Below are 6,884 nucleotides of genomic sequence, written 5' to 3'. Positions count from 1 at the left end.
AAAATGTATATTTCATTTCTTGAAAGCTGAAACTGTGGTATTTTTTATGCCATAACATCTGGATGGTATAGATATAAAAGATGAAGTTTAGCTCCTAGATATGTAAATACGTAGAACTTGGATGGTATGCATGCAAATGCTTTGCTATTTTTTAGTTATTTTTAAATCCTGCCTTTTAGTGTGATTCAGATTGAGTTCTTAACTTTTAATAGTTGGAAATAGCTTTGTTGATGCCCTTGAAGAAATCAATACTGAGGTAACTCTGTCTTTTTGATTGCTCACTAATGGAATTCTAGAAGTGTATTTTCATAAGAAAAAAAAAAAAAAAGTGAATGATTTGATAAGCATTATGAGTTTACTGTTGAATTTTTTATAGTTGATTTTGATGAGATATGAAAGAATTGGATGGTATATGCAAACAAAAAATGTGTCAGCATGAAGTTCAAGGCAATCCGATAGCTTAAAAAAAGAATGACATGGCAAAGTTAGAACCACAGTAAAATGACCCGGGGACCCAAGAAAATCGATCAGCTTATGCTAGCCAACCTTCATTCAAATTGATCCAATGATACACACCTAGAAGTTGTTCTCTGCTCGAGGATATATGTCTTCTCCGCCGGCAAGAATTGAGGACTGAAGACCGATCCAGCTCATCCGACTGACTAACATCAGCTAGACGGACCCATCTTTCCGACTATCTTCAAGAATGCTCCTGGTCGCCGACACCTGAAGGGCCCGACCGACAGTCCCCGTCCAGAAGGCTGACCGACAACACTGATTAATTCACCTCTTCGACCCCAACTGACCCAAGGGTTTTTTATACTAAAATAACCCGTACAATCCCTCTTTAAGCGAGGCTATAAATATAATTTCCTTTAAATGGTCATTTCATGTAATAAGACTTTTGGCCCCTCTCTTCCCTCATGTATCTTCTTAAAGCAAGAGAGTTTAAGCTCTTCACCCTCTCTATGAGTCACAAGAGCCCGAGAATACCTCATTTTAGCCTAGAGGGGCAAGTCGCCGGGCACTCATCTTCTTGCTTTTATCTCTCTCTCACTCTCACTCTTTCTTCATTTTCTCTTGTTTCAAATGCTCAAATCCCTTCGATGTGCCTCCTGGACAACTTCAGATTCAACATTTCTCAAAGAAGCGGTGAGCGTGGAGCATACCACTAGCAAGAAGAAAACCAACACCTAGTAGGGAAAACCCATCACAATGCCACTCCTAGCACAGAGTATGCCAAGGAGTTTACTTAGCAGTAGATATATGTGCAAAAAAATCACGTTTCTGTTGTCTCCGAGAGGCTTTAGCTTGGAGGCGAGAACCACATCAAAACATACATCAGACTCCTCATGCTCGGGAAACCTCCCTGCAGAAAATCGACTAATGGCACCTTGACAACAATCCAAGCTTAAGCCACAGTGTGAAGAATGCTATCAACCCCAACTCGTTGAGGTTCGATCAAAGGAACATGAGTCGAGGCATTACTCCCAGCATACGACACCAACAAGGGAATCACATTCGATAACTCAACCGACACCTGACTTACAAATGAAATGGCATTATGATTTCAAATGTTCTATGCTTTCTCTGCTATAAAAGTTAGATTACCTTTTTTAACATGTTCCTAAGTCAAATCTAGACTCAAGAAACTCAAAGAGTTCATGTGCTTCAGAAGAAAACCAACACTCAGGGAAGTTGAATATGAGTAACCACAGTATTAGCGACGCTAAAAACGTTTGATTGATAAAATACATGAAGAACGATCCACAAAGCTCCCACATCAAAAACCTTGGTCTCCAAACTTGAATTGGAAAAAAACCCTGGAGGTGGTTTCATACTTAGTAGCGGCAAGCTCCGAGAAGGTACAACACAAATCATCATAGTGGAAAGTCTCAGTGGTTACCCCCATGAAAGTAATGACAAAATCAACTTAATAAGCTTAGTACAAGGGGTAATCCATTGAAGGAGGAAATTTGATTGAGCAACCGAGGAAAGTGTAAAATACGAGCTAGGCATCAATAACAAAAATTGACAAGGACACGAGCTGTCGATCGGTAAAAAATTACAAAAAATTCGACAATAGTACAAGACACCCAATCAGTATAATTTCGAAGCTTAACCGACAGTGACAACTAATGTTCGAATGACAAGTCGCATAAGACTGACAACGCCGAGCACAAAAAAGGCCATGTCTCGAAACTCAACACAAATAAAGCTCTTGAGGTGGTTTCCTATCAAGTAGTGACAAGCTTTGTGAAAGACGCAACACAAATCACCTCAGTATGAGTCTCGACGCTTACGCCCCGTGAAGGTAGCGACATGATCAGCTTAAGAACTTGCGACAGGTGCAACCCGATCAAAGCGACAATCCAACCGATCAAACAAGAAATAAGCGGTTTAAGACTTGCGTGGAATGATTAATACAAATCAAAGATAACAGACAAAACATCTCAAGCCGATCATTTTACATTGCACCCCATCACCAACAATCGAGTCGTAAAGTAAAATACGGTAAAAGTAAAACAACATATGTAAAGAAAAAAAGTTTTCATTATCAAAAGTTTTATACAAATTTTTCTATATGACTATATAATTTGGTTGGCTTCAACCAAACAAAACAAAATTTTTTTTCTTAAAGTACAAACAAAAAATAAAAAGAAAAGAAAAAAATAAAGCCTAAGGACCAGTCGATCCGCCATTGATGTCCTGTCCTTCTCCGCCCGCTCCCACAGATTTGTCACTGTCTTCTTCAGGGTCTGAAAGAAGGGTGGCAGACACCCTCATGCCACCTTACTAGGGATCAACTAAGCTTTCTTTGTTGAGGAGATCTACAACTAAAGTGAGACCCACTTGAAGCTGTTGGGAAAGTCCCCTGACGAGCTCATTGACATGAACCATCTTTTCCAGCACCACTTGAAGCTCAACTCTTTCTTTTTCAGGGCTGCGACAACTTCTTCGTGCTCTTTAATCTCCCTCTTCCGGCTCTCGGTGGAGAACTTGAGCCTCTTCTTTGTCTGGATAGCCTTCTGCTCTCCTTCCCTATTCTGGGCAATCGCCTTAAACATCCCTTGCTTAGCAACCACCTTCTTCTCCTCCATTTGACGGAAGGCATTCATTTGATAGTGGGCGGCTGACCATGCCATCAAGTGAAACCGGTCGCTTTGTTGACCGAAATCCATGCCTCCCATACTCTTCAGCACAGGCTCAGAGGAATTGGAGGGGGCTACCTTCGCAGGAGAAAAGGATAGTCTTTCGTCGCAGGCGTCTCCATGTACAATTCCATCTTAGTATTCACCATTGTGAAATGCCCGACGGAGCTCGAGCAAACGTTGGCATCATCATCGATGGAAGGGACACACCTCAAAGGAGAACCATTTCATTCAGATCAAGGAGGAGGTGGGGAGATGCCTTCAACAGGAAACTTTCTCTTCCAGTGGAGAGTTCAACTATCAAACTCCGCCTCGTCATCAGCTTGAGTGTTGGAAACTTAGATTGAAATGGACGTTGCTTGACTCTCTTTGCCCCTCGACATCGACAAAGGGAACGCCAAGCAGCTTGGCTACCTCCGCCCTAGCCAGAGACGCCTCTTCCTCTTCCTCTCCGCTTAGCATGAAGAAACTTGGTGTCTTGGGAGAGTCCTTCTAGGGAACTACCAAAGTCCCAAAACTTGACAAGAAATCCCTCAGGTTAGCAAGAACTCCCTAAAAGATCCAAAAATTACTAAATAATTTTTGCAGCAAAAAAAGAAATAAGACCTATACCTTTTGTTTCGGCCCTTGCAAAAATTGATGATTTTTGTGATTGGAGACTCGTAGTTGCCTTGGGATAAATGACCTATGCCCTCAGCTTCTTTCTAGCTACTTTAGTTACGACCTTCTCCTTCCGCTTCGCCTTTTGAGCATCAAAGACCTCCCACAACTCAACAGTCACAACCCTGAACTTCTTTGACTAGGAACTTTGTTCAGGATGACAAAGTCCAGGTACTGGTGCATTGACAACTTTCATCTCTCGATCATTCTCCCGTACTCACTTAGGTGTCCTGGAAGGGCCTTGATCTTTTTGTGGACACTTGAAATTGTATGGACTCCTATACCCTAGCCTCCTCGGAAAGAACCGACTATGAAATTTACCTTTCAGTCCTTGATTTTATTCTCGAATCCCACAAGCCAGAGTCTAGGGCCCACTAAGAATGCCGCATAGCCATCTCGACTAACCTTGAAGTTCAAGAAATAAGAAAAGAGATCGGTCGACCATGGGATAGCAAGCCACTGATGAAAAACGATGAAGGTCATGATTTCAACAATTGAGTTCGATATTACTTGCATAGAAATGACATTGTAGTGAGTAAGGATTGCTCGCAACTCCCAAAAGAAAGGACGCCTCAGCCCACACTTAAATTGGTCCCAATGAAAGACCAAGTCCTTGCCATAGACAATGATTGCTCGGTCACTATTGTTGATTGCTCTCAACACCACCAACTTCCTAAGATAGAATGGAGCCGAAGAGCACTTGCGAATATTTGGGAGCCATGAAGACGAGACAAATAAAGGAGACGTAAAAAGAAATTGACAAAAAAAAAAAACCTCAAGAAAATATAACGATCACAACGAGTATTTTTTGAACGCTCAGTTGCATTAATAGAAAATTGAAGGAAGTCAAATCAAACACAGTTTGATATAGGAAAAAAATTAGATTTTATTTCAAAAATAAAAATATTTACATTTGCTGCTCAGTGGATACTCAATAAAACATTTTATAAAATTATTAGCAATTGCTTCAGCCAAGACAAACCCTCACTAAAACAGCTGCTTGTACATGTGTTCTCCCCCTAATCTAAACCTATCAACTATCTATCTATTTTAGTTTGTGCCCGAGCTTCCCAAGACGCCTCTCGGACGGCCAACAACCTCACCCGAGGAACTACAACTTTCTTGCAGAGGGCGGCCTCCCGAGCATGGATGACAACCAACCCTTCTTCCAGCTTTTCCAACTTGTTCACCCGTTCAAAATATAGGTGCATCTCCCCTCCCTGAGGAAATATGATCGCCAAGATGAATGAATCTTTTATTTCATGCAGTTTGCACTCTTTTAAGTTGGAAGATTCCGGCTCGGGCATCCCCCGGGATACTCAGATGACTGCTTATAGTCTCGGCTTTCTTGCAGAGGGCGGCCTCCCGAGCATGGATGACAACCAACCCTTCTTCTAGCTTTTCCAACTTGTTAACTATAGGTGCATCTCCCCTCGCTCAGGAAATATGATCGTCAAGATGAATGAATTTTTTATTTCATGCAGTCTGCACTCTTTTAAGTTGGAAGATTGAGGCTTGGGCATCCCCCGGGATACTCAGATGACTGCTTATAGTTTCGGCTTGGCACAAAGCACCCTCGACAAACCCTCAGTCTGCATGAGCGAGTAGATCAAAACCAACTTCTCTCGAGGGGAAATCGATAGACACCATTCTGGTGATCGGGTCATCTGCATCGAAAAAGAATATGAAGCAAGATTCAAAAAATAAAAAATTACCCAACGAATACCCTCTATACCCATGATTTGATCCCACTCCGAATTGGTGAAAGAGAACCCTTCCTCACCAGTCTTCTGTTCCACGACTTGAGGAAGGCAAGCGACACCCTGCGCCCTCCTCGAAGCTCGGATATCTACAATCTCTTGTACAATCCCCACAGTAGCTACTTGCAACGCCCCACGAGGCACCAAAACACCAACATTTTCTTGCTCTGCTACCTCAGACATCGACATTGGAGTCTGAGCAGGAGTGGATCGACCAACTAACCTTTCCTTCTGATGACCACTCCTCCATCCGAGATGCTTCTCCCAGACGATCTTTCTCCTTAGGTGCCCCTCTCTCGGACAGTTTTCTTCCTATTGCACCTTCTCACCGGGGAGGACAAGGAGCGAGTCTGACGATCCCATATGATCCTTCAAATCTGGTCTCCTTAGCTTCCTCGCCAACATTTTTTGTCTCCACACCCCTTCTAGGAGGGATTTACTCTCACACCTCATGTCCTCAAAAGCCCCCCGGTTGGCAGGTTTGGTGTATTTATCAGGCTTGCAGGGCGATGCATTCAAACAGACCTGGTGAAGAAAATTTGAGAAAGATGAGAAAAATGCACCCTTTACTCAATATTTAAGGAATCACAAGCACAAAATTCAAGGAGAATTCAATTATTGTATTATTAAGTACATATAAGTACTATTCTTTTTTGCATTAAACTTTCTTGTTTATCATAACTATCCCTTCCAAAAAGCAAGAAAATCAAAGAACTAAATATGCATAAATAAAATATGTCTGCATGAATCTCGAGGAAATCTGTCAGCTCAAGGAGAACGATATGACAAAGGCGGATCTACCGCCAGGAAAACCAACTCACCTTAGCCAATATTCATCGAAATCGATCCAATGATAAACACCCAGAAGACGTCCTCTACTCGAGGGCATAAGTCTTCTTAGCTCGCAATAACTCTTTCGGCGGGAATCGAGGACTAAAGAGCAGCCCAACTCATTTGACCAACAAACATGAATCTGGCAAACCCGTCTCCTTGACTTCATCCAAGAATCCTCCTAGTCGATGTTACCTAAAGGCTCGACCGATCGACACTGATCGATAGTCCCTTTCCAAAAGGTTGACCAACAACATTGATCAATTCACCAATTCAGCTCTATTCAACCAAGCCAGAAAGTACCCAAGAACCGAAAATGCTCCAGCTTGTGGAAATCGTAGAAAAAGATTGCGGGAGAGAAACTAAATGTTTCAAATGACATGAAAATGTGAATATACTTATTAAGTTTGATTAAGCTTTTATATTTTTATTTTGATATCTACAAGTATATATATATATATATATATATATATATATATAT

The sequence above is a fragment of the Phalaenopsis equestris genome, unplaced genomic scaffold, assembly GCF_001263595.1.
Source record: "Phalaenopsis equestris unplaced genomic scaffold, ASM126359v1 Scaffold000399, whole genome shotgun sequence".
In the NCBI taxonomy this organism is placed as follows: Eukaryota; Viridiplantae; Streptophyta; class Magnoliopsida; order Asparagales; family Orchidaceae; genus Phalaenopsis; species Phalaenopsis equestris.
This window is presented reverse-complemented; position numbering follows the sequence as displayed.